The sequence below is a fragment of the Henckelia pumila genome, chromosome 2 (assembly GCF_033568475.1).
Source record: "Henckelia pumila isolate YLH828 chromosome 2, ASM3356847v2, whole genome shotgun sequence".
NCBI lineage: Eukaryota > Viridiplantae > Streptophyta > Magnoliopsida > Lamiales > Gesneriaceae > Henckelia > Henckelia pumila.
In genome coordinates this window covers 105,740,895-105,764,950 of record NC_133121.1, presented here as the reverse complement: position 1 = coordinate 105,764,950, position 24,056 = coordinate 105,740,895, and the positions used below count along the sequence as shown (strand labels likewise).

General features: G+C 39.1%; 1 long non-coding RNA gene and 1 other non-coding gene across 10 annotated transcripts; both read right to left on the bottom strand.

Annotated features, from left to right (window-relative positions):
- Positions 1 to 8,458: 8,458 nt before the first annotated feature.
- LOC140885972 (small nucleolar RNA R71) lies at positions 8,459 to 8,564 on the bottom strand. The gene has a single exon (XR_012151382.1). It is a non-coding gene; the product is annotated as a small nucleolar RNA R71 (small nucleolar RNA).
- Positions 8,565 to 17,133: 8,569 nt separating this feature from the next.
- LOC140883160 (uncharacterized) lies at positions 17,134 to 23,019 on the bottom strand. Of its 9 annotated transcripts, XR_012150335.1 has the most exons (13): positions 22,835 to 23,019; positions 22,632 to 22,722; positions 22,271 to 22,315; positions 21,928 to 21,977; positions 21,730 to 21,852; positions 20,573 to 20,771; positions 20,025 to 20,084; positions 19,861 to 19,932; positions 19,684 to 19,781; positions 19,380 to 19,472; positions 18,842 to 19,005; positions 18,473 to 18,596; positions 17,134 to 17,355 (listed from the first exon to the last, which is right to left on the bottom strand). It is a non-coding gene; the product is annotated as an uncharacterized lncRNA (long non-coding RNA). The 9 variants fall into 9 exon arrangements; XR_012150330.1 differs by adding an exon at positions 20,914 to 21,008 and having other exon boundaries at positions 21,730 to 22,315; XR_012150331.1 differs by having other exon boundaries at positions 21,928 to 22,315.
- Between the last annotated feature and the right edge of the window lie 1,037 nt (positions 23,020 to 24,056).

Here is a 24,056-nt window from a genome sequence, read left to right as displayed (position 1 = left end):
TTACTCCTCCGAATGATCAGGATAGTACAGGAGCAGATCAGTTTGATGCAACCGCAACCCCGATGGAGATTCTTCTGAAGAGATTCCGATCTTTTCGACCGCCTACTTTAACGGGTACCGAGAACTCCGTTGCTTGTGAAAGTTGGCTAGATGAAATGGATGAGCTCTTCGATTCCCTCGACTATACCGATGACCGCAGAATCAGGTTAGTCAGTCATCAGTTGCAGGGTGTTGCCAAGAAGTGGTGGACCACAACCAAGAGAGAGAATGAGAACCGAGGCACCGCCATCACTTGGAGCTTGTTCAAGACTGAGTTCTTTAAGCGTTTCTTTCCTGTCTCATATCGAAAGGAAAAGGGTGCCGAATTTGCGAATCTGAAACAAGGGAACTTGAGCATTGAGGACTATGTGAGTAAATTTGATAGTCTCTTGAGGTTTGCACCTCACGTTGCAGATAACGAAGAAGCCAAGGCCGACCATTTCATCAATGGATTGAACCCTGAGATATTTACCTTGGTCAATACCGGAAGACCTAACAACTTTGCTGATGCTATGGATCAAGCAAAGGGAGCCAAAGCCGGATTCTTGATGCAACGAAGTAATCAGGTAGCTCCTCAACAGCAGCAGAGATCTTTTCAGAACCAGCCTGTTCAGTTTCAGCCTCAACAGTCTCAGTATCAGTATCAACCATCTCAACAGTCGAATCAGCCTCAGAGGTTGGAGGGAGGCAACAGTGGCAGAAATAGGCGAGATCAGTATCGGCCGAAGGGAAAGAATTTCAAGAAGTCTGGTAACAGTTCATCGAGTTCCAGTGGCTCTAGACAGTTCAATTCTGGGCAGAGTTCAGGGTTTTCTGGAGCTTCGTGCAGCAAGTGTGGAGGACGTCATCCCAGTGATCAGTGTCGAGGCGTGTTTGGTAGTTGCAACATCTGCCAACAGCCGGGTCATTTTGCTAGAGTCTGTCCTCAGCGAGGATCCGATAGAGCTTAGAGCGGCAGTTCTTCATGACCGCTAGCTTAGCCCGAGAGATCAGCTTCTGCAGTCCATTCCTTTCAGCCTCAGCAACAGAATCGTCAGGGTGGTAATCAGAACCAGAACCAACCTCCACGACAGCAGGCGAGGGTGTTTGCCTTGACAGAGGATCAAGCCAATGCAGCCCCGAACGACGTGATAGCAGGTAACTGTTCGATTTTTGGTTATCCTGCGCTTGTGTTGATTGATACGAGTGCTTCTCACTGTTTTATTTCTGAAAGATTCGTCGTGATGCATGATTTATTTGCTGAGCCATTATCTGATGTTGTTTCTATTACTTCACCTTTGGGTGGAGGAATTGTTTCGGTGAGAATGGCCCAAAATTGTGTAATAGAATCCGAAGGGAATTCGATTGAGATTGACTGCATCGTACTTGGATTATCTAATTTTGACTGTATTGTCGGGATTGATGCTCTGACCAAGTATAGGGCGAGAGTAGATTGCTTTCAGAAAGTGGTTCGATTCAGACTTGAGATGGCAGATGATTGGAAGTTTTTCGGTAAAGGTTCTCGATCCAAAATTCCTTTGATTTCGGTGTTAACCATGTCTCGTTTACTTCAGAAAGGAGCAGAGGGATTCTTGATTTATGCTTTGGATATTCAGAAGCTTAGCCCTGAGTTGTCCGAGATACCAGTGGTTAGCGAGTTTCCTGATGTTTTTCCAGACGAGATTCCTGGTTTTCCGCCTATTCGAGACATCGAATTTAGCATTGAACTTGCGCCAGGTACTCAGCCTATTTCGAAAGCACCTTACCGAATGGCTCCATTAGAATTGAAGGAATTGAAGGAACAGTTAGAAGATTTGATTGCCAAGGGATACATCCAACCTAGCGTATCGCCTTGGGGTGCACCAGTGCTTTTTGTGAGAAATAAAGACGATTCTATGTGACTTTGCATCGACTACCGCCAGTTGAATCAAGCGACGGTCAAGAACAAGTATCCTCTTTCAAGAATTGATGACCTTTTTGATCAACTGCAAGGTTCTTTAGTGTATTCAAAGATAGATCTGAGATCAGGGTACCATCAGCTGAGAGTTCGTGACGAGGATGTGTCTAAGACAGCTTTCAGAACCAGATATGGGCATTTCGAGTTCATAGTCATGCCTTTTGGCTTGACCAATGCTCCAACAGTTTTTATGGACCTGATGAATCGCATCTTTCAGCGGTATCTAGATGAGTTTGTCATCATCTTCATCGACGACATTCTGATCTATTCTAAGAACCGATCTGATCATGCCGAGCATTTGAGGATTGTGTTGCAGACTTTGCGAGCCAAACAGTTGTATGCTAAGCTATAGAAGTGCGAGTTTTGGTTGGACTGAGTGGTTTTCCTAGGTCATATTGTATCAGAAGATGGAATATCTGTGGACCCCAGTAAGATCGAAGCAGTTATGAATTGGCAGAGACCGACATCAGTGCCAGAAATCCGAAGCTTCATGGGTTTAGCCGGGTACTATCGCAGATTTATCGAGGGTTTCTCTTCCATTGCAAAACCGATTACTCAGTTGACCCAGAAGAATGCACCGTTTGTTTGGTCCGAACAGTGTGAGGCTAGTTTCATTGAGCTGAAGAAGAGATTGACCAGCGCTCCAATCTTGTCTATTCCATCAGGTACTGGAGGTTTCTCTGTGTACTGCGATGCTTCTCACCGTGGTCTTGGATATATTCTTATGCAGAGGAAGCATGTCATAGCTTATGCTTCGAGGCAGCTGAAGCCGCACGAGACTCGTTATCCGATCCATGATCTCGAGCTAGCTGCAATCGTGTTTGCTTTGAAGACTTGGCGCCATTACCTTTATGGTGAGTCGTTTGAGATATTTTCTGACCACAAGATCCTGAAATACTTGTTTTCCCAGTCCGAGCTGAATATGAGACAGAGGCGATGGATGGATCTACTTAAGGATTTTGACTGTGAGATCAAGTATTACCCTGGAAAGTCGAATGCAGCTGCAGACGCTCTTAGTCGAAAGCTTTGTTCTTTGTCTCTTTCTACGATTGGTGTCTCTCGTTTGATTGAAGACTGTTGTACTTCTGGTTTGGAGTTTGAGACCGATAGGAGATCCATCAGAGTTTTTGCGATTCAGGCCAAGCCAGAGTTGTTTCAGTCGATTAGAGAGGCTCAGAGATCCGATCCGAGCATTCAGAGTTCGATAGAGAAGGTCCCCTCAGGTCATCAGTCAGAGTTTCAGGTCAAGGATGATGTTTTGTTTGTGAACAGCCGTATTGTTGTGTCCGATGTTTCTGAGTTGAGACAGTGTATTCTTCAAGAGGCGCATTGCAGTCGGTTCAGTGTTCATCCTAGAGGTCGAAAGATGTATAATGACTTGAAGACTCAGTTCTGGTGGAAGCAATTGAAAGGAGATGTCACGAGGTTTGTGTCCCGTTGTCTGAATTGTCAACAGTTGAAAGCTGAGAGGAAGAAGCTCGGAGGATTTTTGCACAGTTTACCTATTCCGGAATGGAAGTGGGATCATTTCTCTATGGATTTTGTCACGAAGCTACCGCGTTCAGTCAGAGGTTGTGATGCGATTTGGGTTGTGATTGACCGATTGACGAAATCTGCTTGTTTCATTCCTTACCGTATGACATACCGTCACGATCAGATGGCCGAGTTGTATGTCAGAGAGGTTGTGAGATTGCACGGCTTGCCAAAGTCGATAGTATCAGATAGAGATCCGAGGTTCACTTCTCACTTTTGGCACAGTTTGCAAGAGGCTTTGGGTACTCATTTGCACTTGAGCACAGCGTATCACCCTCAGACCGACGGTCAGTCCGAGCGTACGATCTAGACTTTAGAGGATATGATTCGCGCTGTAGTGCTTGATTTTGGATCAGGTTGGCAGGAGTCCTTGCCTTTAGTGGAGTTTTCGTATAATAGCAGCTTCCAGGAGAGTATTGAAATGGCACCTTTTGAAGCTTTGTACGGGAAGAAGTGCAGATCTCCGGTATTTTGGGATGAGATTTTAGAATCACCTGAGTTGAGTCCAGATATGATTCGTGATATGGCAGAGCAGGTGAAGCTGATTAGAGTCAGAATGAAGACAGCCCAAGATCGACAGGCCAAGTATGCGAATGTCAGACGCAGACCACTGTGTTTCAAGCAGGGAGACCGTGTGTTTCTGAAGATTTCTCCTTTCCGAGGCACTGTCAGATTTGGAAAGAGAGAAAATTGTCTCCGAGGTTCATTGGTCCGTATGAAATTCTGGAGAAGATAGGCAATCTTGCCTATAGGATTGCTCTTCCTCTGTCTCTTTCAGGTATCCACGATGTGTTTCACGTTTCGATGCTACGAAAATATCATCCGGATCCGTCTCACGTACTTTAGCCGGACGAGGCTGAACTAGATGAAACTCTGAGTTACTTAGAACGACCGATTCAGATTCTTGACAGAAAAAAGCAGCTCAGAAACAAATCGATTCCGTTAGTGAAGATTCAGTGGAGTCGTCACGGAGTTGAAGAAGTGACTTGGGAGACCGAATCCGATATGAGGCAGCAATTTCCAGAGTTATTCGATTGAGGTGAGTTAGTCTTCAGTTTGTTTCGTTTTGTTTCAGTCTGTGATCTGTCAGATTTCGAGGACGAAATCGAATCTTAGAGGGGGAGAATTGTAATGCCTCGATTTTATTATAATTGAGTTTAATAGAGATAATCAGAGTTTTTTTAGTGATTGAGGATCGTTTTGATATTTAGCAGGGGGGTACTTTGCAAGATTGGAGAAATAAAGGACTGAAATGCAAAAGATGGATTTTATATATTATCTTTAGGCAACTTGCCTCATCATCTCCATCACATCACTCCATCCCTCTCCCTTCTCCTCTCCCCCATTTCGTACGTACTGATCGAAGCCATGGGAGACGCCATTTCAAGCTTTTCTTCTGTCTGATTCGCTCTATCCGACCGTCAGATTTCGATTCCGAGTTGAGTTTCACGATCACCGCAACGAGGGCTTCATTTAGACGTAAGTTTTGCTACGATCTCTTGAACTTCGATTTTTTTGAGTTGTCAGAATTTGATAATATTGGAGTATGTCGTTCTTGAGCTAGTATAGATCGTGTATTCGAAGTCGGTTTGGAAAAAGAACGAAGTTTGGATTTTATATGATTTTTGAGGCATTAATTCGAAAATGGTGCTTTTGATTGAGGTTGGAATTGAGTTGTTTGGATGTTTGGTTATGATATTTGAGTTGTTATGATTGTTGTTGATGATTTGAGTTTTTCCGGATAGTCGATTTATAGTCGTTATGCCGTCGAAATCGAGTTTGAGTTATCGGTTTTGGTTCGGTTTGATTAGTATATCGAATTTGATTGAGTTTGAACTCCGAGTTGATATCGAATCCGTGTCTCGATGTTTTGACAGTTGATTAGAGATTGGAATTGAAGGACTTGGAGATCGGTTACCAATCGAAGAGTTGGAAGACGGTATAGATTGTTTGATTTATCGACTTTGAGTTTCGAATTGTTTAGAGTTTGAATCGAGTTGTCTTTTGTTTGACAGGATTGATTGAAGATTCGAGAATAAGGTAAAAATCGACATTGAAATGAATGGGAACGAATACTCGAGATCGACTTATTCTCGAGTTCCCGAAAATCACATACTACATATTTATTTGCTTGAGTGAATTTGATTGTTATTCTATTTAAACTTGCATTCATATTGAGCCGACTTTCGATTCGTTTTGAAATTAGACATTTTAGGGAGCTATATTGAAGTGTCTTTGGATTTCGAGTTTTTCCAATTGCCAGAATACTTCTTATAGTTGCTCTGAAGTCTAGGGGATCGAGTTGCTCGACTTCCACCCCGAAAGGGTGCGTCGGTGAGTTGTCGTGAAAACTTGACCCCGGGATCCCAACTGAGTACCGATCGATTTTATGATTATCTGACTTGATAATCTCGACTTTTAAATTCATGCATTCATTCAATATCATTTCGATGTTATGATTTATGTTGACACATTTCGATTGAAGTGTTTATTTGATATTGAGTGCATGTCTCTTTTACTTAGAAATTATATTTCTAACCGGATTATTCCGGCTGTTGTTTTTGTTTTGTATGTGTAACTTGGCAACAGGAGGATCAGGAGCTGGACCGAGTCGTCCTGGTTAGCTTGGGGGTGAGATTGATAGAAGTGAGACACCGTGTATCTTAGGGTCGTACCTTTTGGAGTTGTACTATTTTGTTTAGTCGAACGAACCCCTACCGTCAAACTTGTTCTGTTAAACATCGTTTTGTTGGTGTTTCAACTCCTTAGATCTCATGGATTTTTGATGTTTGAACCTGGGTTGCTTGGATTTTGGATTCGAGTTCGTAAAGATGTATTTTTATGCTTTGGTTTTTCTGCAGCCGAGTTGATGGCGCGGGCGCGCTGGGGTAGGCGCGGGCGCGCCTTTGTTTTGCGAGGTCACTGCGCGGGAGCCCTGACTATTGGCACGGGCGCGCTGTTTCTTGCGATGTCACGGTGCGGGCGCTGATAAGTGCATTTTGTGCACTTAATTTGTATATGGTTTTACTTGACTTTTGGAATTTATTGGTAGATATTGCGTGAAATTGTTGTTGTTTTTGTGTTTGTAGAAATTTATGGACTTCGATGTGTTCAAGTGGAAATAAGCTTACAAGATGGAAGTTTACAAGGAAATTCAAGAGTTGGAAAAGAGAAAAAAGGCTGAGTTCGAGCTCAAGGCACGCCCGCCCTATCCTTAGGCGCGCCCGCGCTGTTACTGAAGAGCTCAAGAAGAAAAGTCGAGCTGAGAGCGCGCCCGCGCCATTGAGGAATGTTTAAAAGTATGTTTTGCAAATTGAGAGGGCGCCCGCCCTGTTTTCGGCGCGCCCGCGCCGTCGTCTGTTTGGAATATTAGAGTCCGATTGTTTATAGAAACTTTGGGGATATCTTTGGTATTATTTTGGACGATTGTTAGGTCATATTTAAGGGATTTTTCGGAGTCAAAAAGGGATCTATCAGCCACCAATACACACAATACTCGAGAGAGCACTTCTGTGAGTTTTTGGAGTTGAAGAACTGAAGATTTCTTGGAACGAAGACGAAGACTTTTCGACCGGACACGGAAGAAAGACTACGGCTTTGTTTCTTCTTTTTATTTTCTTTTGATTGTTGAATTATGTTTGAGATATTAAACATGATGTGGTTTTTATTGAATTCGAGCATGAACTAAACTTTTCTAGTCTAGAGGTTGACGTAGCTTGGTTGAGACATATTCATGAATCTTTGATTTTAATAAATTGAATTTCTATAGATTAATTGTGTTTCTAGAATTGAATGTCTTCTTAATTTATTGGCCAAAAATTGAGTTGTTATATTTACTTAGAATCATTGCTCGGGAGAGGGGATTTTGAGTAGGATCAATAGGAACTATACTGTTAATTGTTTATATAGCTCGGGAGAGTATATAGCTTTAATAGAACCTTTAAGGAACATCATTTTACACATATCACTACATCTCGATTTCTAATAGGGATATTGAAATCGAATTGTAAGTTGATACACTCTATTTGTTGCTCGGGAGAGGGGAATAGAATAATCTAAGTGTTTTTTTGTTATTAATCAAAGGAAATTCATAAAATAGATTAATTAGGATTGAATATTGTCGAGACCAAGTGAAATCAAAACCTCTGGATTATTTTTCTCTGATTGATAATTCCTCGAAATTTGTGTGTGTGTGAGCTTGATAATTTCTCGTTATTTATTTTATTTATTCTGCACAATTCTCGACATTTGATTTCTAGATAAAATTAAGACTATTTTAATTACAAGTATTGAATATTTTCATTTTATTCCCTGTGGGATCGACACTCTCTCTTTCACTATACTAAAACTTGACACTCGTACGCTTGCGAGGAAATTTCACAACAAGTTTTTGGCGCCGTTGCCGGGGAATAATTTTGATTATTTTTTAATCTTGTTACCAATTAGTCGAAGTTTTAATTTAGAGTTTTCTTTATTTTAATTTAAGTACTAATAAATTGCTATTGTTCTTAATTGCAGTTTATGCGAAGATCTCAAAGTGCGAACAATTAAACATGGCTGAAGAAGATGTCAATGAATTGCCTTTGGTGCCAATTAGAGATCATTTCAGGCCAACGATCCAGACTCACTATTCTGGAATCGCTAGAGGGACAATAAATGCCAACAACTTTGAGTTGAAGCCGGCCTTAATCAACATGGTTCAGCAGAACCAATTCAATGAAACTGCCACAGCTGATCCTCATTTACACTTGCGCACTTTTCTAGAGATTACTGATACTGTTAAAATAAATGGTGTTTCTGAGGATACAATACGCTTACGTTTGTTTCCTTTTTCTCTCAGGGACAAGGCACGGAGTTGGCTGCATTCATTGCCACTAGGACGCATAACAACTTGGGAGGGCATGGCTGTGAAATTCTTAGAGAAATTCTTTCCACCATCCAAGGCAACCCAGCTGAAGATTGAGATCAGTACCTTTCAACAGCATGATTCAGAACAACTATACGAGGCATGGGAAAGGTACAAAGATTTGTTAAGGCGTTGTCCTAATCATAATTTTGCAGATTGGGAAGAAATAGAGTTTTTCTACAATGGATTGAATACGCCTACAAGAATGTCTGTGGACTCTGCTGCTGGAGGTACCATATTTGCCAAGGATCCCATTCAGGCTTATGATATGCTGGAACAGATGACTATCAATAGTTATCAATGGCCATCTGAACGTATGGGAGTCAAGAAAGGAGTGTACAGTGTGGATCCTCTTACATCCATTACTGCACAGCTATCTGCATTGAGTACACAAGTGGCTTCTCTGAACAAGGTGAATATCGCAGAACCTGCAGGTGTGTCGGTTGCCATAGATGAATATCATCCACCCGAGGAAGCTCAATATATCAATCCCAGAGGCTATGGAAACTATCGAGGTAACCCTCCTCCTAATACTTATCATCCTGGTTTACGTAACCATGAAAACTTTTCTTATGCCAACAACAAGAATGTGTTAAAACCCCCTCCGGGATTCAATACAAATCAAGGGGAAGGTAAAGCATCGTTGGAGGATGTGGTGTCTACATTTGTTATGGAATCTAACAAGCGGATGTCGAGGACTGAAACTCGAATGGACAGCATGGAGACACATATGTGTAGTTTGGGAGCTATGATGAAATCCATGGAGACACAGATTGGACAGCTTGCAAATGCTTTGAAGGATCAAAACAGAGGACAGTTTCCCAGCAATACTGAAGTGAATCCAAAAGAGCAGTGCAAAGCAGTTGAGTTGAGAAGTGGGAAGAAAGTAGAAGAGAAAGAGCAGAGCAAAGCCAAAGAAAGTGAAGAACCAGTGACTGAAGAATTTGTGGTTAAAGAGCCCAAGAAGGAAGCTGAATCTAAACCGATGTACAAGCCACAACTTCCTTATCCACAGCAGTTTAAGAAGAAAGCACTTGATGAGCAGTTTTCCAAGTTTCTAGATATCTTCAAGAAGATACACATCAATATTCCATTTGCAGATGCCTTGGAACAAATGCCTAATTATGCAAAATTCATCAAAGATGTAATGTATAAGAAGAGGAGATTGCAGGACAACAAAGTGGTGAATTTGACAGAAGAATGTAGCGCAATCCTGCAGAAAAAATTGCCACAAAAGTTGAAGGATCCAGGGAGTTTTACTATCCCTTGTTTTATTGGTGGTTCTAAGGTAAATAGAGCTTTATGTGATTTAGGAGCCTGTATAAATTTAATGCCTTTTTCTGTTTACAGGACTTAGGAGCTTGGAGAAGTCAGGGCGACCACCATCACATTATAGCTGGCTGATCGGAGTATCACATACCCACGGGGTATTGTGGAGGATGTTTTGGTAAAGGTCGATAAGTTCATATTTCCAGCAGATTTCGTGATTTTGGACATGGATGAAGATGAAGAAACTCCCTTGATTTTTGGGAGACCTTTTCTAGCTACTGCACGCGCATTGATCGATGTACACAAGGGAGAACTCACACTTCGAGTTGGTGGTGAAGCGGTGATTTTTAATATTTATCACACCATGAGGGGCCCAAATGAGGTAAGTACTTGTAAGAGCATTGAAATTATTGATTCTCATAACTCTTTTTCATGTGCAGAAAGTACGGATCCGCTCGAACGATGTTTGGTGGCGGACGAGGTGGTTGAGAAGGAAGAGGATTGGGAGTTACATGAACAAAAAGTATTCTTAGACAGCGCTCCGAAAGAAAAAATGGTGAGTTCTAAGGAATCTGAAACTTTGGAAAATAGTGCACCAGAGGTATCCCCTGAAACTCATGATCTGAAAGCATTGCCTGCGCACTTATGTTATGAATTTCTTGGTGAAAATTCTACTTGTCCTGTTATTATATCTGCGCATTTGTCTGCTGTAGAAAAAGATAAGTTGTTGAGAGTTCTGAGAAATTTTAAAACCGCTCTAGGATGGTCAATTTCTGACATTAAGGGTATTAGTCCAACAATTTGCATGCATAAAATTTTGATGGAAGAGTCGTATACTCCTTATGTTGATCATCAGAGAAGGTTGAATCCCGCCATGAAAGAGGTAGTTAAGAAAGAAGTTTTAAAGCTGTTGAATGCTGGAGTGATTTATGCTATTTCTGACAGTAGTTGGGTATCTCCTGTTCAAGTGGTGCCTAAGAAGGGTGGGATTACTGTGGTTAAGAATGAGAATAATGAGTTAATCTCCACACGTACAGTAACTGGCTGGAGAGTTTGTATAGATTATAGGAAGTTGAATAAAGCTACTCGTAAAGATCATTTTCCACTTCCTTTTATTGATCAAATGCTTGATAGACTTGCTGGTTATTGCTATTACTGTTTCTTAGATGGTTATTCAGGCTATAATCAAATTGCTATAGTACCGGAAGATCAGGAGAAGACTACTTTTACGTGTCCCTATGGCACGTTTGCTTTCAGAAGGATGCCGTTTGGACTGTGTAATGCACCTGCAACTTTTCAGCGGTGTATGATGGCGATTTTTGCAGATATGGTGGAGGACGTGATGGAAGTGTTTATGGATGACTTTTCAGTATTTGGTTCCTCTTTTGATCATTGCTTGCATATTCTGTCTCTTGTTTTGCAGAGGTGCCAAGAAAAGAATTTAGTTCTTAACTGGGAAAAATGTCACTTCATGGTTCAAGAGGGCATTGTCCTTGGACATAAAGTGTCATCCAATGGATTAGAGGTGGATCGAGCCAAAGTGGTTGCAATAGAGAAGCTTCCACCTCCGAAGAATATCAAGGGCATCAGAAGTTTTTTAGGCCATGCAGGGTTTTATCGGCGTTTCATCAAGGATTTTTCTAAAATCACAAAACCTCTGTGTAATTTACTTGAAAAAGATTCTACATTCATTTTTGATGATGATTGTTTGCAGGCATTTGAAAAGATCAAGACGGCATTGACCACAACACCCATCATGATTGTGCCAGATTGGAAGGAGCCCTTTGAGCTTATGTGCGATGCTAGTGACTATGCAGTGGGCGCGGTATTAGGCCAAAGGAGAGATAAGATTTTCAAAGCTATATATTACGCCAGTCGCACCATGGATGCCGCACAGCAAAACTACACTACTACCGAAAAAGAGATGCTTGCAGTAGTCTTTGCTTTTGATAAATTTCATCCATATTTAATTGGTACTAAAGTAGTTGTTTATACTGACCATGCAGCAATTCGCTACTTGTTTGCCAAAAAGGATGCCAAGCCACGCTTGATAAGGTGGATTCTACTTTTACAAGAGTTTGATTTTGATATCAAGGACAAGAAGGGTAGTGAAAATCAAGTTGCTAATCACTTGTCAAGATTGGAGCTAGAAGACGTGAAGGAGGAGGAGAGCATAAAGGAATTGTTTCCGGATGAACAAATCTTTGAGGTAAGTTCCTTTATTCCATGGTTTGCTGATTTTGCAAATTTCTTGTCTTGTGGTGTTATGCCTCCAGAGTTGAATAGACATCAAAAGAAGAAGTTTTTCCATGACATTAAGTTCTACTTGTGGGATGATCCCTATGTTTTCAAACGTTGTGCCGATCAAGTGGTTCGGAGATGTGTGGCGGAGCAAGAGGCAAATGAAATTTTGGAACAGTGCCATTCCTCCCCCTATGGAGGACATTTTGGACCCACCCGCACTGCTGCTAAGGTATTACAATCTGGTTTTTATTGGCCTACGTTGTTTAAAGATAGTTATACCTTGGTGAAATCATGTGATAAGTGTCAAAGAACGGGAAATATTTCAAGAAGGCATGAATTACCCCTCACAAATATTTTAGAAGTAGAATTATTTGATGTGTGGGGTATTGATTTTATGGGTCCCTTTCCCCCTTCTTTTGGGTACACTTATATTTTGTTAGCAGTTGATTACGTTTCGAAATGGGTGGAAGCCATTGCCACCTCGACTAATGACGCTCGTGTTGTAGTTAATATTTTGCAAAAGAATATCTTCATGCGGTTTGGAACTCCACGAGCAATATTCAGTGATGAAGGTACGCATTTCTGCAATAAGATTTTTAATACCTTGCTCACGAAGTATGGTGTCAGTAATAAGGTGGCGTGCGCATACCATCCTCAAACCAATGGCCAGGCGGAGATCTCTAACCGGGAAATCAAGCAAATCTTGGAGAAAACGGTTAAGACAAATCGGAAAGATTGGGCAATCAAGCTAGCTGATGCCATTTGGGCCTACCGCACTGCATTCAAAACACCCATTGGGATGTCTCCCTACAGGCTGGTTTTTGGTAAGGCATGTCATTTACCGTTGGAGTTGGAGCACAAGGCGTTTTGGGCTATCAAGAAGCTAAACATGGATCTCGAAGCATCCGGAGAATTGCGGAAACTACAGTTGAATGAATTGGATGAATTCCGAAGTGAAGCATATGAGAATGCCAAGATCTACAAAGAAAAAACAAAGAAGTGGCATGATAAAGTCATTGTGCATAGGGAATTCGAAAAGGGTCAGTGAGTTTTGCTATTTAACTCTCGGTTGAAATTATTTCCAGGGAAGTTGAAATCGCGATGGTCAGGGCCGTTTCTCGTTGAGACTGTTTATCCACATGGTGCCATTGAATTGCGATGTACAGATGGAAGAGTTTTCAAGGTCAATGGGCAGAGAGTCAAGCACTTCTTTGGCAATGAAGTACCAACCGCATCCAGCGCATTGCTTAATGATCCCAACTAAAGACTGGTGCACGTCGGGCTGATGAATTTAAACCAAGCGCTGTTTGGGAGGCAACCCAAATTTTTTTTTTTTTAGTTTTTGTCTTTGCTTTCTCGTTTTAATTTTGTTTTTTTAGTTTTTACTGTTAATTTCGTTGTTTTGGAAGTAATTTGTTTTTTTTTTCTTTGATTTTTCAGTATTTTGGATGCTAATCTCGAGTCAAAGGTGCGCCCGCCCTAACTACAGGCGCGCCCGCGCAATAACGTATTCAATCCAATCAACTTTTCTCGAGATTGAGGGGCGCCCACTCTGATCTTAGGCGCGCCCGCGCCTCTCCTGCTATGATTTTGTGAAATTTTTCGAGCTCAAGGCGCGGGCGTCTTCAGCGTGCCCGCGCCGTCCCTGTACCTTATTATTGGAAAAAAAATTTCGAGATGTAGGCGCGCCCTGCCTTACCAATCGCGCGCCCGCCCCGCCCCGCCCCTGCTATTCCACAACTCACAAAACGCATCAAAGGCGTGCCCGCCCTTACCTCTCGCGCGCCCGCCTCGTCACCGATTTCTTCTATTTAACCTACTATTTTCTTTCCCTTCTCCCAAATCTTTTCCCTAAATTCTTGTCCACTTTCTTCCTCACGAATTCTTCCCCTCTTTTATTGTTATAATCGACTCGTGTATCTCGTCATCTCCAAAACCCCCACAATCTAATTTCTTTCATCATCTATTTGACGCGGGACGGTCGAACCACTTTTATCCGGGGCACGCCTATTTTAATTTTTGGAAGATTGTACATTGAGGAAGCTTTTGATTATCTACTCTTCTCGGACTCATATGGAGTAAGTCATTCTTTTGGTACTTCTACAATTGTTTTGGTTGGTGAGTATTTCGCACATTCTACTCGTGCGATTCGTGGGTCTTGAACTATTAATTGATTAATCGATCTTTGAAGTGTGAATTCTATTGGATTGTTGCGGAAGCGGTTGTTGTTGTGTGTGGATTGTGGATTATATTTAAGTTTGGAGAAGTCGTGATTGAGGTAAATTGGTTATTTGTGTGTGACTTGTGGTGCACACTACGTGTTTGATTCATGGCACCAAAGAAGAAACAAAAATCTGTTGCATCCTCTTCTCATGCTAATCCGGAGCCTGAGCCGCAGCATTTCTGGAATGAGAGTGCCAAACAGCATTATCAAAATTGTCTAGGAAAAACGATATTACCGGAGCGTGGATTTGACACGACATTGGGATTTGGGAACGATGAGTTCTTGCACACAATTGGTAGGGCTGTGAATGAGCGTCAATGGTTAAATTTTGTTAAGCCACCTCAGGATGCATTCGTCCCAGTCGTTCGTGAATTTTATGCGAACTTGAAAGTAAAGCACATGCAGTTGAAAGTGCTTGTCCGAGGCCAGCTGGTGCCTTTTGATGCTCACACTATTAACACCCTGTACAACCTTCCACCAGTATTTCACGATGAGTATGTGGAGTACCGAGCGAATGAAGTGGATTACGCGGCGATTCTGAGTCGTATTTGTGTTCCGGGCACGGAATGGCGCATGGGCCGTCATCAGCCTTCTAGGTTGAAGAAGACCGAGCTAATTCCTGATGCTAAGCTATGGTACAACTTTGTGTGTGCTCGTCTTAAACCAACTGACCATGAGCATGAGGTGACACGAGAACGAGCGATTCTTGTTTATTGTATTTTGGAGGGCAAAGCAATCGACTTGGGACAGATTTGTCAAGCAACTATTCAGGGTGTGGCGGCCGATAAGACGACTGGCGGGTTTGCTTTGCCCGCACTTATCATTGATCTTTATGAAGCGGCTCGAGTTGAGTGGGGCCAAAATGAAGAATTGTTGAAAGCTACTGCTCCTATTGCTTGTCATACTCCTTTTCGCATGATACCGGCTTCTGAGCACCGAACTCGCGCTGAGAGGCGAGATTTTAATGAGCGAGCAGCTGCATGAAGCGGCCCTGCACCCCGACCTCAAGCACCCCCTGTTGCGCCCGATCGTGTTGCTATTCTGGAGGATGAATTGAGAGCGCACCGTCAAGAGTTTCGGACATTTCAGCAGACTACTGGTGTCTTTATGGACTACATGATGGATTTTACAGATGCTTTGAGACATCAGTTTCCACAGGCTGCTAGTTCGACTCATCCATTTCCTCTGTATCCACAGTGGCCGCCCACTTTTGGCCCTTCTGGTCCGTCCCATGATGATGCCGCTGATGATCGACGACCACTGACGGTCGTCGTTTGTAGTACATGTCCTTTATGCTTTTGTGTTTTAATTCCTTGAGGACAATGAATGTACTAAGTTTGGGGGAGTTGTGTCAGTTCTGACTTTTATTATTATTTTTTAGTTGCTTTTGATTTTTTTTTGTTTGTTATTTTAGTTGTTTGGTTCTTAGGAGTTGTGTTGTGTTGGTGTGTGGCTGAATTTGAGAAAAATTTGAGAAATTTATGTAGTTGTGGTTTTTTTTTGGTGAATGATGGTGAGAAATCATAATGATATGGATTGATGGCCAATGATGTTAATTTTTGTTTTGTAACTGAAGTCCATGACTACCTGCCTAGCTGAAATTTTTTTGAAATAAATGGAACCAAGTGAACAATTGAACTCCTATATATTCTGTGATTTTGCTTGAATCTGAATCTTGAGATAGACAAACATAAAAATGATTGAGGCATTGTTTGGATTTTTTGGGACTTGAATTTTATTGAATCAGTTTATCCTTAGTTGCCCATTTGAGTTTACATGCATATTTGTACTTAAAGGTACGAGAATTCTGAAATTACTTGTGAAAATCATCGTTTACTGCTGATGATTATTCCTTTCTGCACTGATTGAGATTTGTATGATTTAATTATGGATTGAGACTTGTCTAGAACTAGTTCGGACACCCCTTGAGGCGAAATACGGGCAAAACTGTGATTAGGAATGATTTAGGCGATTTTTCTGAATTCGTTTGAGCCTTTCAAGCTACCTATTATACATGTTATCCCTAGTACCTAGTTTGAGTTTTATTGAAAATCGAATGGCATGCGTGTAAACGTGTGATTAAACCCCCATTCGTCATTATTTCAAGGTCCTACATTGACTACCTGAATAGCTTATACACTATTTCCTACCTTTAAGGGAGTAATTTAAATGCTAAAATGTTGTATGCTCCTAGCTTTATTTGTGAAAAATGGAATGGTGTGGTGGATGAATTGAAAAGATGAAAAGAGGTAGTAGAAGATAAAAAAAAAAAAAAATGTGGTTGGAAAAGTTGTAAAATAGAGTTGAAATAAGTTGTGAGAAAAATTGAAAAATCAATGAAGGGAAATAAGTGTGAAGTTGTGAATGCACTAGTAGAATTTCTGCCTATTACTTCGGATATTACCTGAAGTAATAGGCAGATAAGTACCGAAGTAGATGCACGTGAAGTAAAAAGTTATTTTTTACTTCGCATTAAAAACGAAGTAATAAGTCGATAATTACCGAAGTCTTTGCCCAGTCCAAAAAACCCAAACCGGTTCGAAATTGAACCACTACCGAAGTAAAAACACATGTATTACTTCATCAATTTTGTAAAATAACGAAGTAATTGATCCTCTATTACTTCACACATTGTACAATTATCGAAGTAAAATAGATATACGACTTCACAATTTTTGAATTGTGGTGAAGTAAAAGGTGTCATTTTACTTCCTCTTTCTTTGAATATTAAAGTAATTTATCATATAAAACTGCGGAGAATTTTCAATTACCGAAGTAATTGCTACAAACGACTTCTCTAATTTTTAAATATGGCGAAGTAAATGTTTTCTTCTACTTCGCCAGAAATTAAATTTTCCGAAGTGTTTTTGTTATATTACTTCACCATTTTATTTATAGTGTATAAGTAAATAGATAATAACAATACCACAATATCTAAAACTAAAATGATTAATTGGATTCATAAAATCATCCATACAAAAAACGAGGAATATTTACAAATCCACAAATTCACGAGTAGAACCAAAAAATGTATCCGCAAAACCAAAAATATGTACACAAATATATCCTATAAATCCACAATGGAAACAAGTTTATCTAAACGTACACGACCCATTTAGGCGCCCACATAGGAGTTGACGAATTCGCTCCATTTACTTCTGACTTGATCATATTGAGATTTGTAATATCGATTGTTGATTAATCCTGCAAATCCCAATGGTAGCAGTTTAGAGCTATAAATATCTTGAAAACATACAAAAACTTTCATCAGCAGCTAGTGATTCAAGCAAATCATCTTGTATATCAGAATTCACATGTTAACTTAAGTACAAATATTGTTCTACATTCCTTCAAATACTTATGCAAAGCAGCAAGTTTATCGAAAAATTCTTGTTCACAAAATTTATACTACAAAATTAAGGTACGTATTGGCATATATTTGTTGATAATTCAAGCAAGGGGTACTAAGTGTCGATCGCTTTCATGAAACCGCCGAGGAAGCCAGCACCATTGCTATTGCCACAGAGGATCTCCTTTTTACCCCTGTCGAAAGGTTGATTCGAATCACAGATACGAAGAAAGTTCAGAAAACTAATTGTCTAACAAATCCCTTTGCATGATTAACCTTTCAAACTCTAGGAATACAGAATAATACATAATATAAAATTTAAATTCTCCCAAAATAGCATATCACTAAAAATAGTAATATTCTAACATCTTGTTTTTTCGTCCTATATTTAGAATATGTATTTAATTACTTCTTGTAAACACAGTAACAAACTCATAGGAAGACATTAATCAATTTAAGAAAGGTAGCACTGAAAAGTTCGCTTCCAGCATACATATGGTTGACAAATTAATAAATCCAAAAGATTGGAAACAGATAAACTTGCACTGAAACAAGCTGAACTGTAAAACCAGATGGAAACAAATTGAATACAAAGCTAACGCCTTTTTTAAAAAAAGGCTTCCGAATTATTTTTCTTCCCTAAAATGATCAGGTGCAATATTCTAGTCAAATGTATCTTATGGGCTTCACCAAGATAAGTTATGTACCTCATTAATTGAAAAAACTAGAACGATTAAAACATATAAGAAAGGACTATAATAGGAGGTAACATCATAATCCCAGACAAATATACTAATACACAACTCAAGTGCACTCATTTAAGTATGCATGATATAGTTACGTTGTATGAAATGTATAAAAAAAATCATGCTTATAACGTTTTAAACAATAAAAAAAAGATAAACTATCTTCTGTTGATATTCATATGCTGGTAGGATCACAAAAAATAAATATTTTGAGAGATAGGCAAACCTCCTCAGGAATTAATCTTTCAGCTTCTACAGGAGAAACCTCATTTGTCAGCTGGTCTAGAACATTTCCAAGAACTTTAAGAGTTGCCAAAACTCATTTCATTTTCAGTGTTTTACGTTCCAACCTGATACGTGTAGAAGACAACTGTCAAGAAAAAATTAAAATATAGCTAAAACATATAAAACTAACAAACAAGTTTTTACTAAATCCAATTGTGTGCAGAGTACAAAGAGAGAAAAGTGCTCAAGAACAAGCTAGTAAGCATGATGCCTAAGTCGAAAACAGCAGAGGAAACAAGACCTAAAATCCTACCACAAAACAAACATATATAGTGACTATAAAAAAAGGACCTTGTTTAAGAACACATACTCTCCAAGGTTACCACTAAAGAAACTAGATTCTCGCAACTTCATCTCCCTCTTCTCGCAGCTTGTCCACATTATGCTTCTCTCTGTAGTGTTTGTAAAATTCCCGTAAACGTCAATGTCCTGATTTCTGTCTATGCTTCTACTTTCCCGCTTTTCTAGCTTTTGCTAAAAGATTTAATAAATAGCACGAAAAGGAGAATACAACATATAAGTATATTAAAAAATATATATTCTTTTAAAAAAGAAAGAAAATAAATCTGCACCAGTACAAGTTTATAAAGATGTTAAAATAAATAGCTCTTTTGTGCAGCTAGCATGCCTGTCACAAGCCATAAATTTTTCAAAATTAAAGTCCTAGTAGTTTCTCAAACATCCATACATTGGCACAAGTAAATCACTATTATAAATCCACAAGCATATCTACCAAAATAATCCAAAATTATGCATGTATCCACAAGTATTTCCACAAAACTAAAATTGTATCTATTTAGACAAAACGAAGTATTATTCCAACGTGCATGACACACTTAGGCACCTACATAGGAGTCGACGAATTCACTTCATTCACTTCTAACTTTATCAAATTGATCTTGGATCTTGGTTTAATATTGATTCTTGATGGATCCTGCAAACTAAAATGTACAAAAAGATAATTCAATGTCAATAAGAATGTCATTATCTTCCGAAAACAAGTAAACATGTATTGTTTTTTTGGTGAAGTCATTTGAATGTAAAAAAATTTACGAGACTATAGGCTTGATACATAAGATACATCAAAATCCATAAAAACTAAAGATACAAGTCAATAAAGTAAATAAATTAGGTGAGACAGAAACAACCAACCTTGTCCACAGTGCGGGTTCATTATCACAACGAACAAATAGATATCGACAAACCTTAAATTTGACACAGCTTTCTCATACGTACTAGCATGATTATGTCTAAATTCAAAATGTACATTGATTATTCGGAAGATAAGAGAGAATAGGCACCAGAAGTGGAAAAGCTCAATTTTAATACCTTAAAGATTTTTCGTCTTGCACTCATCATGAATCAAGATGTAATCATGCAATTGATATTCACTTGTAGTTCCTAAACAAGTATATAATTTGTTTAAGAGTTTAATAACCCTACCTAAATATCAAAATCACCAAATAAAACATCAAGGTATCGAGAGAGCTTACACTCATATGTAGTTCACATCTTGAGGAATCATGTGATTCTTTCCATGGGTCCATCACCACCTATTACAATTTACAGCAAAATGCTCAATACTTAACACACGTTGATAAAAGAACAATCTTTTCTAAAACTTAAGTGATTCTGCACCGCATTCTGTGGTTACACACAAATATACACTGGGCAAATCAGCCTCCAAATGGTAAAGAATCAAGAAAAAAAAACCTTGCAGAAGTTGGTAAAAAAGTAGAAGGTAATAATAAGAAAAATGAACATTTGACACACACACACACTGTAAATTTGATAGAATTTCCTTTGCAGGTGATGATGCATCAGAAATGCTGTGGTAGATGGAATGCCAGCCCTTCAAATTTCACAAAAGTTGCCACAGACGAGTACACATGTACAAGATCCTGAAGGTCTAAATATATGTTTCCCTTCCATACTCATTTTTACCAAAAAAAAGATACAGGCAACTTCCCAATTGCCAACTGTACCTCCCCTGCATTTCAGTGTATCAGATAAGCAAATTGTATGCCGGCAAGCTAGTGACCTTTTCTATACACAACATTGGAAAGAGCTTGTGTGCGAGGCCTAGCACGCATGATTGTTTCATCGCTGTCTAATCAATTCTGAAAGTCTCCAGGGTTTTTGCCTAACCACTGATGATGACTCTTCTTCCATCTCCACAGTTTTCCACCATGTCCAACAAGTGCTAATTTCTTCATTGACAACTGACCCATGGGAACCATCTGCACAAGCCAAAAACATTTGTAGTGAGCTTACCTAAACATCAAAATGACCAAAAAAAAATTAATATTCACTTGCAGTTCATAAAGTAAATTTTAATTATTAGGGAGGGAGTGAACGTGAAAGGAGACGTGGTTATCATACCTTGCTAATCAAGGATAAACCATTAGCCATAAAGACTTGAAATTTAAAGCCTTCATGAACATATGAGAAAATGGAGACAATTTTACATGCTTGCACTAAAATAAACAAGAAAAAATTATATTTAAATGAAAGAAAAGAAGTTTAAAAAATTATATTTAAGAGATCTAAGCAAGCGCATGAAAAAGTAAAAGATGCTAGAAAATTATTCAAGATACAGCTAGTTAGCACCCCAGCAGAAGGCATACACGAGTGACAAAATAACTGGGGGCAGTGGAATGAGAAAAAATATATAAAAAATGAACAAGAAGCATAAACAAATAGAGAAATAAATAATGGTTGCACTTTTACCTTACCTGTTGAGGAGACAATGCACACGACATCACGAGACTAAGTGAGTTTGACAAGCATCAAGGCTTAGATAAAAATTTCAAAACAAAATAAACACGAGATAACCAGATTTAAATAAAAAAAATAGATAGATAAAACATAAAACTACATATTAAGATCCCATAAAATTTCTATTTATATTGTTCGAAGTCACATCGAAATCGTAGGGTCAAAATCAAATCGCAAAAACAGATGCATTCAATACACCACCAAGTGTACATCAAATCATCACTTTTATCCAAAATAGGCAGTAAAATCAAAGGGAAGCAGCAGAGCTACACAATGTATCGTTTTACCGTGAAGAAGTTCCAGACCCACTCAGTGTAGTCTTCTCTACTAATCTTAGGCCCCGTGAAAAATCACGGAATAAGCATACTAGATTCGAGAGATTTAATTATTTAGCATTGGGAATGTATCTAAAACAAGTACCTGGCCATCTTCAGGCAAAGTAACTTTTTGATTATGGATTCAAATGATCCACTTTTCTCCAATATTGCTCGTTGTTTAACAATGTCACCGAAACAAAATAACCTACACTCAAAATCATCCAACCTAAAGAGAGAAAATATCACAAAAATGATGTGGCATAATATGTTAAAAAAGAAGCCAAGCACTGTGAAACCTCACCTTTGGATCAGAAAACTGTGAAGCAAAGTAAAGCATCATGTTTCCATAGCCTGACATATATTTATGGGAATTTTATCCAAATTTGGTAATAAATTTGGACATTGATAAATATACACGACAAATTTTAAATACAAAGTTATCATGGTAGCGACACTAGCTCACACTAGTTGAGCCAAGGCCCTTGGCAACAGGAAGATCACCAAAGTCTAGATTTGCATATCAATAGAAACTGAAAAATAAGAGGAATGACTATACAAAAGGAAGATCGGAGATAATCCTTTCACAAGTTAGTCTATTTATCAAATAAAATAAAATCATAGCATAGATGGGTAAAAAAGAACACCTTTAATGTCAAATAAAGGCTAACAATGTGCGAAGTCAAGTCAATCTGCACCAAAAATAGAATCTCGTCACTTAAATTATGAGAAAAACAAAAAACAGATTTGGGAATAAACATATCATTCTCCTGAAATTCTACAAAAAAATTGTTTCATAGAAGAGAGCGCCAATATAATCAAAGCATAATCAACATAGGAAAGAATAATGAAAAAATCGAAAGTCAATAAAATCAAAGCATAATCAACAGAGGAAAAGAATAATGAAAAAATCGAAACAACTCAAACAAGATATCAATCGAGATTTTACTTGACGCTCAGCCTGGAAGATCTGGCTCACCAAATCTATAACGAATCCCTAAAACTTACTAGCTTTATCCACCCTCTTGGAGCCAGAGAACCCTTTAATGAGCTTAGTGCACAGAACCACAACAGCTTTGTGACTCGATCTCACCATGCTCTGATTGGAAAACAAAGAAAGCATAAACGAACAATACTCACGGGCTCATAGCAAAATTCACACAAAATCCAAAATAATCAAGCCATTATAATTTCCAAAAAAATTTCCTTACATCTTTGAATAACATTGCCTCTGTTCTTCGCCGAGAGCTCCAAATCGGCCTGGGTTATTGCAGGAGTAACATTTTTGCTCTTCATCAAAATATATTGATATATGAACTGGACCATGTCATCTCCCACCTCCAAAGACATCGTAGCTCAAAAAATAGTACAGGGTTTGAATGAAACCTTTAGTCGATGAAAGACGGCTAACTAAGTAGACGAAATAGCAAGGAAGAATGTTGCACAGTTTTGTTTGCGACAGGGCTTCATTCACACTGTTCTTGAGATCCAAAACTCGACCCAGGCCATAACCAAGGTCCTGAGGCACTGATGTATCATCTAGGGTGGTCGCTGTGCAGTTTCCACCGATGTAGGAGCGGCGATGGTAGTAGATTTGTGTAGGAACGAGAGCGACGGGAAAAGGGGGCTGCGTTTCTTACTTAAAAAAAACAACCCTAAAGAAGAGGGCAGAGCAAGAGAGAAGAAGCAAAAAAAAGACGTGAATAAAACCGAGATTCTAACATATCATTATATTACTTCACCAAATATAAATTAAAAAATTTTATTTTCATTTTTTACTTCATCAAATTTGATTCGACGAAGTAAAAACTCACTTAAATATTTAGTGAAGCCCGTTTTTTTAAATCGATGAAGTCTAAAGTGGATTTTACTTCGTTAATTTTATAACCGAAGTAAATAACTATGTATTACTTCGGTAATAGTGATTGCCGAAGTAAAAACTAGCGAAGTAAAAAGCAGAAATTCTACTAGTGATGAAAGGGAGTTGACATTAGAGTTTGAGCATAAATGTGAATTACTCCTTATTTGAATCATTTTCCTTCATTTGTAGCCATGAGCCAGGCCTTGCATTATTAGCTTATTAAGTCCTATTGACCGAGTCATAGTTGCCCAATATACTAGTGGAGAGGGGTTGCGAGAATTTAGCTTATGGATTGTTGATTGAAACTTTAATGATTATGAATTCTTTATCGAAACACGCACACACTACGTTCTTTGAATTAAACCAATTGAGTGTGGTTGTGATGATATATCCTTGAATTTGATCCTGTTTTACCATGAAAGTCCTCGTGATTTGTGGATGTTTGAATTGAGTTAAGAGAAGAGTATTTTGAAACGTGAGTTGCGGAGTTTATGAGTTTATGAGGTTGAATTACTTTTCTGGCTATCTTACTTTTCAAGTGTTAGTAGGGCAGAGATGAGTGGATTTAAATT